Raw genomic sequence first — 10,441 nt, 5'->3', positions numbered from 1 at the left:
TAGGAGAACTACTTGAAGCCATGTTGTGTGATAAATTGGGATAAAATGCGGGTGGCTATTTCGGGAAAATGATTTTCAAAACAAAATGCAAGTCTCCCGAGGTGGTATAAGGAATGAATGTGATTTGATTTGTGAAATGAGACTACGAGGCGGTACCTCGGTAGTGGTTCTTATTGATACCTTTCATTTATATCACTTGTGTTTTGTTTGCATCGTTTCCTTGGCATTCTATTATGTGTTTTCTTCCATGATGTCTTAATTGCCTTAATTTAAGTGTAGCTATTCTTGTTATATTTCTTCATTGTATCATTTCCATTGTTTTCATTATTATACTATGCAGTTCTTTATTTATTCTAGTAGGTGTCTTGACCTGACCTCGTCACTACTCTACCGATGTTAGGCTTGGTACTTACTGGGTACTGTTATGGTGTACTCATACTACGCTTCTGCAAATCTTTTTGTACAGATCCAGGTACCTCATACCAGGCTAGGAATCCGTGAGTTGAGCTTGGATCGGAGACTTCAAGGTATACCTGCCGACATACGCAGGCCTCAGAGTCACCCTCTATCTATTTTCTATTCAATTCTCTTTTTATAGCTACTATTGTATAAGGATGTTTCAGTCTACTCGTGTAGAGCTTATGACTCAGTATCACCAGATTTATTCAATTGTATTGTGGAGTCCTTTTTATGATATCTGTTGGTTTAATTGAGAGTTTTATTATTATTTCCGTCAATTCTTCATGTATGTTAGGCTTACCTAGTCTTAGAGACTAGGTTCTATCATCACATCCTACGGAGAGAGATTGGGGTAGTGACATATCCTAACACACTTGCATGTTAAAACCCTAAACTATAATAATTACTAATTCCAAAAGAATCACTAACCCATATATATAATAAACCCTAAACCCCACATGTATAAAAATTTATAACACCTAAAGTATTAAAAAACACTAACCCTCACATGTTGTTCTTCGATAACAATAGATAGCAGGTTAAAGAATTTACCATATAAAGATAAAAATAATAATATTTATTAAGGGTAGCTCGTTTGCTCTCATGTTCTGTATAATACCTTTGGTGCAGTGGTTCAATTCCAGATTAAACAATGATTGTGGGGAAGAAATGGATCTCTTTCTTTGAGATTTTTTATTTTTTTCTACTCGATGCACCTTCCAATTCCATGTTAAAAAGCTCAATTTTGCACTCAAATGAAACCATGAAGAAGAAGAAGAAGAAGAAGAATAAGAAGAAGAACATTTCCATGTAGAAGTGACGACCCTCCCAGTCTTTTAATGTATTGTAGCCTTGTTTCCCTGTTTATTGCTTATTATATGTTCATTTGTTGTTATGTGATTTGACGGGGTGGTTGGTGTAGTTCCGAAAATGATTCATAGTGAATTGGGACACTTAGTCCCAAGGTTGGAAGCTTAAGTTGAAAGAGATGACCGGAGTTTGACTTTTGTGTAAGCGATGCCAGAATGGAGTTTTGATGGTTCCGATAGCTTCATATGGTAATTTTGGACTTAGGCGTATGTCCAATTTTGGATTTGGAGGTCCGTAGGTTGATTTGGTGCATTTTGGCAAAAATTGGAAAGTTGAAGGTTGAGAGGTTTGACCGAGAGTTTACTTTGTTCATATCGGGTTTGAATTTTGGTTTCGGGAGTTGGAATAGGTCCATTGTTTCATTTATGACTTGTGTGCGAAATTTGAGGTCAATCGGAGTTGGTTTAGTATGATTCGGCATTACTTTTAGAAGTAGGAAGTTCATTTGTTTATTAGGATTGAATTGGGGTGCGATTCGTCATTTTGATATTGTTTGATGTGATTTAAAGCTTCGACTAAGTTCATATTTTGTTTTAGGATTTGTCGGTATGATTTGGAGGTCCCGGGGGCCTCGAGTGTGTTACAGACGAGTTTCGTACCAATCTCTTCAAATTTGGATAGCTAATCTGGTGTCTGGTATATGCTTCTTCATGTTCAAGAGGAAGGGAATGCGTTCGTGAAGCTTTGGAGGTCCGTGCCATTTGAAAACGCGAGTGGGTGGTCGTGTTCATGTAGAAGGGAGGTCAGCTGAGGGGCACTGGGGCTTAAGCCTTCGCGTTCGCGATGGACATCTCGCGTTCGCGTAGGCGTGGTCTAGTTGGTCATCGTGTTCACAACTGGGCCGTCGCATTTGCAAAGGTGAATTTTGACTGAAGGCAAAGTTGTGCTTCACGAATGTGAGGCTTCTTCCGTGTTCGAGATGGGTAAGCACCTGGGTAGAATATTAAAAAGCCATTTCGAGGGTTAGAGTTATTATACTATATTTTGAGTTATGGAGCTCGATTTTGGGCGATTTTGGAGGGAATTTTCATATATGGGACCGGGGTAAGTATTTTTTACTTGGATTTGTTCATTATTCATGATTCCAACATAGTGTTTATTATTTATTCTGTGGATTAAATTGAAGAAATGGGAGATTTGAGTAAGAACTTCCTAAAATGAAAAATAGGGATTTGAAGGTCGATTTGAGGTCAGAATTGGATGACTTTTGTATCGTTGGACTCGTAATTAAATGGTTGTTTTGAATTTCTCATTTTTGTTAGGTTCCGAGGTGCGGGATTGGAGTTGACTTTTTGGGTTGACTTTTTTATTATGGTTAAAGATCTTAGCTTTAGCATGTGGAATCAATTCCTATGGCTTTTATTGATTATATTTAGTTGGTTTGGTTAGATTTAGATCGTATGGAGGTCGATACATGTGGGAAGGGCTTGTTAGAGGAGTGATTTGGCTTACTTGAGGTAAGTATATTATCTACACTTGGTTGAGGTATTAGTTGCATAAATTATTTGTGACAGCTACGTGCTATGGGTAGCGCATATGTGTGAGGTTGAATCCATATGCCTGCACCTGGGTTTTATTTCCATGCTCCGTGTAGTACTTAGGCTATGACATACCTTGAAATGGTTGCTAAGCTTCAAGTTGAGATGTTTCTCCCATTTCTATCCCTCTGTGAGCTATTTGTACCATATTTGAGATTTCGTTGAGGTTATTCTTCCGATTGAACCTGATAAACTGCTATTTCTTGATGAAAATTGTATGTTCTAGTTGTGATAGCACACATTGTACATGCCTATACTATAGCATGTTATTTATACAAGTTCAAGAATTTGAAACTTGATAATCATCGATCATGTACATGTATTCCTGCATATTTGCTTTCTCTGTGTTATGAGCTGGACTGGTAGCCTGTGATCACGCCCGACGGATTATGATTATTAGCACGTGAGTTGTCCTTGCAGCACGTGAGTTGTCCGTGCAAATCTAGTTATTGATATTATTAGCATGTGAGTTGTCCGTGCAGCGTGTGGATATGGATCCATCCCCTAGGGTCAACCTCTCATGTTCTCTCTTGATAGCGTACACATGGTGCCACACCTCCTTTTCTTGCGAAAGCGGGTTTTGACATGTAACAACTCTTTTAAATGGGTATTAAGAAGAGAAGAGTCACCACCTTGTGATTTTAGGGTGCGTTAGGGCACCAATTTGCAAATAAATCTATTTTAACTAGTCTGTGTCACCAAAGATCGCGTAAGGGCTCACATCCCCCAAAGACATATTTTTGAGATCATTGTTTGCTACCATGGTTGTGCCTAAAATTGTTTCAAACAAGTTAGTAACACGGAAGGAAAAGAAGATATTCTAAAAACAAACCCAAATATATAGCTAACACCGTTTTAACTCCCCGGCAACGACACAAAAAATTGATGACATCCACAACACACCTCGATAAGAGATATGATACGGTCGTATGCAATATGAATTACCCAACTATGAGTGGGGCTCGAATCCACAGAGATCTATAAGGGGTGTTAGGAGTATATAATTGAAGAAAGTGAATGGATTAACTAAATTTTCACTTCCACAAAGAGTTTTGATTTCTACTATTACTCTAACAATTGTGAGTTAAGGAAAATAAACTAGAAATGAATGTTTTTGATATTTTTCCAAATAGTTTAAAAGTCTAGGGATGTGACCATAACCTAGGTGTTCGCCTAATAGGATAGAGATATTAATACTTGTTTTGTTGATTGGGGTATATTATAGCTCTCAACTCTACATTACCCACTCAATACATCTCGGTCGGAGAGTGATTTTGCCCAATTTGACTTTCTCAAACCCAAATGGGTATCAAACAAAATAGTTGATATGAGCTCAAGTCGGGTTCTTACTATCTCTAGTTTGAACCCTCTAATTAGGCTAATCGAACTCTCAATTAACCCAATTCCTCGTTAGCCAAGTTATCCTAGACAAGGTACCTCTTGCTCAAGTAGAGACTAAGTCAAAAAGGCATGAATCAATATTTGCAATCATTAATTCTAAAATTGAATAATGAATTAGGCTAAATAATCAAGACCCAATCATAAACAAGCATTAAATTAAATACCCATAAGGTTTACATACTAGGGTTGGGTCACAACCCTAGTAACAATCTAGTTACTCATAGTGGGTATTGAAGAAAATAAAGAAGAAATGCAAATAAAACTCATAATCAAAGATTAAATTGATGAAATATAATGTTTAAACACTAAAATAATCAAAAACTTCCTAAAAGGGCAAAAGGTAACGGCTACAACAGCTTTTTACTTCGAACTTGACCTAACATTGTGAAACTCGTCTATTTATAGTGGGCCAAAAATTGCTGACAAAAATGCCCCTCAGGAGGTTCTGCAGCCGCACAATTCCATGTGCGGACCGCAGATTTCTTCTGTTGGCAGGAGATGGGATTCTGCAGCCGCACATTTCTGGATTATGGCTGCGAAGCAACTTATGCGGCCGCACACTTCTTGTGCGGTCCGCACTTCATTAAGGCATCAGGACTTGGTCTTCTACACACTCTCTGAATGTGGAACTATTTTTCAGTACATACCCAATTCTGCGGCTGCAAAATTCATGTGCGGTCCGCACATTTGTCAAAATCCTGTTGGGTTCTTTAGCTTAGGTTGCGGCCGCAGATGGAATTCTGCGGCTGCAGAAATCCTTCTGCGGACCGCACTTCTTTGCTTATGCGCCCTTTATTGCCTTGTACATCTGAACACTCCTTTTTGAGTCAGATTTCATCCTGGGAGACCAAACTTCCAACATTCCTATAAATTGCATAATTTTATTAGTTTTAGGAATAAAAATTAATACTTTCGGACTAAAACAAAAGCAAAAAGGTGCTAATAAGCAGTTAGAATCCCCACTTATCAACTCCCCCAAACTTAAGTCTTTGCTTGTCCTCAAGCAAATAAATTAGTTCCCACCTCCTAAAGTTAAGGGTTATTTCAGTGAGTCAAAGATGAGCCATTCACACATCAGTTGGGACCAATAATTACCCACAGTACTCATGCATTATCAACAAGGTGACAAGTCAAATATTCATGCACATATAGTTCTAATGTGACATTTGAGCTTCAAGAATTGACTTTACTCATCAAGAAATCTTGTTCTATCATATAGGTTATGGTGGACTCCAAACTCTTCCTCCTCTACTTTCCATTTTCCAAGCTCACTTAAGAAGTTAGCACTCAATCCGAAGATTCATGAAAGGTTCACTCATCTCTCATAAGAGAATGTCACAAGTACGGCTTCAAGTACCATAGGCTTGCCCCTCATGTAGATCGCCACTAATGTAAGCTCACTTGGTTTGACATAAAGTAGGACTTCTTTCGTGATGTAATGAAGGCTTTTGGGTTAGGGTAGGATACCATATGGGTAAGTGGTTACACCTTTCCTTAATCACTCCACACTTTCATTTCTCGGCTCACAATTGCCAATTCTTAGAGGCATCTTCTTTTCATTGGGGACTAGAGAGACTTAACATCACTCTTTTTGGATCATTTCATTCTTTTTTTCTCCCTTTTTTATTTCTCAATGTTCGGGATCATTACTTCTTTTTGAATCCATCAACCCTTCCACTTATTCACGTTTTGCATTTTTCTTTTTGTTATTTTCTTTTCTTTCCTTCTCTTTTCATAGAGGCTATTTCTTTTCTCTTTTTGTGTCTTGATACCTTTTTCAAATTCCTCATTTCTCCCCCAAACTTATGTTTTAAGCCATCTATTTTACAAGAATGTTAAGGAAAGTCCGGGTGCCAAGAGAAGGTCACGACAAAAAGTGTAAAGACTTATACATGGTTATCAAATGAGAAAGGCTAAAGGCTCAAAGGGGTTGACTTTAGATTACAACATTAGTTGACAATAGAAAGCTCAAACGGCCTAAGGAAAGCCTACAATCACTTCTCAAACCAAGCAAAACTTAGGATTTTGCCTTGAAATACATTCAGGGAAAGTTCTAGACCCTTCGCACAGATACTTGGACTAGCAACAATTCATCTCACCCCTCACGCAACTATATTGTAAAAGAGGATAGAGTTGAGGGCCCACAATGACCAGATTCAAGTTTAAAGATCACTATGGTCCAATTAAAACACTCAATGATTGTTGAAGTCAACTCAAGAGTCACAAAATCACTAACTAGAGCTATTTCTTTCAAAAACTATGTCTCTAGCCATAAACACGTAGTTTAGTGTGTTAGTATCAATTGAGGCATGGTTGACTCTTCGAGCATGACTTAATTAGGTCTTTTTATTCATTACTACTACTATTATTACCTAAACACAAAAATGGATCATTCCCTTAAGAAGGTTGTCACGCCATCCATCATTGGGATGAGTCACCCAGTTCACACAACAACTACCTTTGGAAAGAACCGTGGCATTAAGAAAACCAAAGGCTTATTATCTACTAAAACATAAAAAGAAACTACTTAACAAAATAAGAACTAATATGGAAAAAATAAAGAAGTTAATAAGCAAAAAAAAAAACTACAATCAAGAAGGTGATGAGCAAAAACTACTAAAGATAGAATGAATATACATAATGAGAGAGAGAAGATATATACATACAAATAAGAAAAGAGAGAATATCATCAAATTAGTACAGGCCAAATGTATCAAAGTGTACCAAATGTGTCAAATAAACTCCACCCCTCCCCCCTCCCGGAATATAAGTAAGCATTGTCCCCAATGCTTAGCAAAATAAGAGTAAAAGAGGAAAGGGTGAAGAAAACTCCCTATGGATCCTTAGACATCTCTGTGTCCCTAACAATGTCATCACCCTCCAGATCATCCAACTAGATCTCATCATCCTCGACTCTAGATGTGGTTGGGTTGGCGAACATCTCACGCACTTCATCAACAGTGTTGGCAGCAAGGTCTGGCTCTTCAGACTGGCCAGCTGGTTCTACCGGTGCAAATGGGGCTGAAGGATCTAGGGAAGACTAATGCAAATTAAGCAGCATGTCAAAGGGAAGGTCTTTGGCAGTAACAATTTTGTTCACCTCTCTCCGGAGCTTATCCGCTGACTTCTTGCTGGCCTGGGACTTCCTCATCTTCTTTACTTCCTTGCCCAGCTCTTCAACTACCGACTTGTGTTGTACCAAAGTGCTCATGATTGTCTTCTGGTTCTCTAAGATCTTCTTTAGTGTCTCCTCAATGGTCGAGGGAACTTGAGGTACCTGTGAAGTGGACTGCACTGCTACAGTACTGGACAAGTCAGACAGCTTCGCACTAGTTGTTTGCATCCAGTTGTTGAGACTCGCCAATGTCTAAGAGACTCGCACCGCAGATAGTGGGGCAGTGGGCAGGGGCACTGGCCTCAGAGGTATGGTAGGAGCTATGGCATAATCTGTAGTAGGGGCAGTAGATGATGGCGGAGGCATAGCTGCGGCACTGGAGGAAGGCTCAGCCAAAATGAATGGAACATCAACTGTCTCAGAAACTACTACGGCTGGCTCATCAGACTGGCCTGTGGCGGTAGGAGGCTGAACTTTCTTCTTCGGGTTGCTCGCATCCATCAGTGAGTACCAAGTAAAAGGCTTCTTTGGATTCACCTTTATGTCATAATCACTCGGCTCCACCTTTGTATCGGTGAGATACTCTGTAATAATGTTGGAATACGGGTAGGACGATTCATCTTGCTGTGTGATCACTGAGATGTTGGACGACATCATAGCACCCACATTTATTGGGTATCCGACCATAATTGATGCCACAAGAACAGCACGAGGAATAGGAAGGTGAGTTTCGTTCTGGCATGGATCCAACTTGCTGCACACAAATGTCTGCCACCCCTTTGCCTCAAAACTCAAAGTGTTCCACTGAATAGGAACTCCAACAGTAATCCATGGTGGTGGTGGCCCTGATGGTGCTATAATTTCAGCCAACCAAGGTCGGACTTCCTCTCCCAGTGCGTACTTCTCCAGATAATACTTTGGCTCAACATCCTCGAAGCCCAAGTACGTATTGAGTGTATGCTGATCAAATCTCACCTTGAGGTTACGTACTTTGGTCACCTTCGTCCCCTTTTTTATATGAGCCACATTGGCATAGAATTTATGGACAAGGTATTCTTTGGCATCCACTACACTCTGGGAGAACCATATCCACCCCTTGCGTGCCCTGAACTATCTCAAAATGGATGGATTGTACCTCCCTAAATCCGTCAACAGACATTGTCGGTCAAGAGTTAGCGACCTCATTGGCCACCACATACGGAAGCTGGTAAAGGCGGCCAAGTTGACAAAGCGGTCCTCCCAGACCTCTTTCTTCTTTGATCTTTCAAGGTCGGCAGTTGTAGCATCTCCTCCTTTGACATCATCGGGGATATCCTGAACTAGTGTATCCTATGCCTCGGGGACTTGTGTAGCCGATGGCTCAGAAGATTGACTAGCACTCTCCGATTCCTCAGAAGTGTTTTGGGATGAAGATGGCTCGTCCCTGAGCTGATATCTCCCTTGCGGCCTCGATTTTATGTCCGGCTGCTCCTGAACAGAGGCTGAGTTTCCCTCTGACACTTCCCTAAACGGGACATATGAGCTAGTCTCAGAGAGGTCTGCACCTATTTCTGTCCCAGTTGTTACTTTCTTTCTTATTGTCTTTGGTTGGCCAAGGGTTAAGCCATTCTTGCCTTGACCCCGAGAAGATTCACCTCTCCCTTTTGAAGTGTCGTCTCGTTCTCTGGATCAAATCATTGCCTGTATCAAGCAAAGGCGATTATTAGTTGCAATTCAATGTTCAAACACATATAGGAGACATGTGAGTAAAGGATAAACTATAAAACACAATGGGAGATACAGTTGAATCATGCTTGCAGGGGAAAGTGTGGTCCGCACAATTTTTCTTGCGGCCACAGTCGAGGACTTGCGGACCGCACATTTTTGTTGTGCGGCCGCAAAAGTGAAGTGTGGTCCGCACAATTTCACTTGCAGCTGCACCTCTGAAACCCAAAAATGCCAACTCTCTGATGATAGAGAATTGGTCAATATGCAGCCGCAACAGGGTTTCTGCGGTCTGCACAATTAAACTTGCAGCCGCACATTGGAGTCTCAAAGTAAGGACTCTCTGATGACAGTAAATGTGTTGTTCTGCAGCCGCGATGGGAATTCTGCAGCCCACACATTTTAAGTTGCGGTCGCAGATCCCTTCTTTACTAAGTTACCCTAAATTCAACATCTGCGGATCACACAAATTCAAGTGCGGCTGCACATTTCAAAGTTTACGTACAGATCAAACTTTTCTATCAAGGTTTTTTAATTTCGTGCATAGTTAGACATGGTAACCTTGTAAAACAGTGAATTATACTAACCCAGTCCCTATAGAGCATGTATCAAGTTAACCTAGTTCAGATTTATCCCACATGGACACACAATTGAACCTTAATGACAAATGGCCTAAAAAGAACTAAAAATCTACAAATTAAACTAAAACAAAAAGTAACATGAAATTGAAGCATACCCGATGAAGTGAGTGTAATGAAGGAACGATCAAAGTAGCTGTGTGTGTGGACAGATGAAATTTCCAAGAAATTTCAACAGAGCACAAATTTTTTGTTCAAAGAGTGAAAAGCATAAATATGGCCCTGTTCCTCTATTGATACCAATTGTTTACTAAGGGGAAGAAGAACGAGTACGGCAACATATTTTCATGTGTGGCAGCACATTTTCATGTGCGGTCCTCACTCTGTTACTTGGGGACGTCATATCAGCTTTTCATCTGCGGTCCGTACATTTTTATGTGCGACCGCAGATTTCATATGCGGTCGACCTGCACACTGACAAGCTAAAACTTTAGAGAGTTGGTTTTTTCATCATCTCGATTGTGCGGTCCACAAGATAAATGTTAAGATGCAATGCTCTTTTGCTATAGCACCAACAAATGTGCGGTCCGCATAATTAAAATGCGGTCTGCATTCCTTAGCACACTTAGCCATAATTTGGCCCACAATTCTTGTAAGTCACACTCACCCCTGTAGCACACTTCAAATCAGGTTAGAACAAAAATAACACCTAACTACAAAAGAAAAAGTAAAAGAATATGGGTTGCCTCCCAAGAAGTGCCTGATTTAACGTTGCG

This window comes from Nicotiana tomentosiformis, chromosome 4, assembly GCF_000390325.3.
Source record: "Nicotiana tomentosiformis chromosome 4, ASM39032v3, whole genome shotgun sequence".
NCBI classification, from domain to species: domain Eukaryota; kingdom Viridiplantae; phylum Streptophyta; class Magnoliopsida; order Solanales; family Solanaceae; genus Nicotiana; species Nicotiana tomentosiformis.
The sequence above is the reverse complement of the archived record's forward strand: the minus strand, read 5'-3'. Positions refer to the sequence as shown.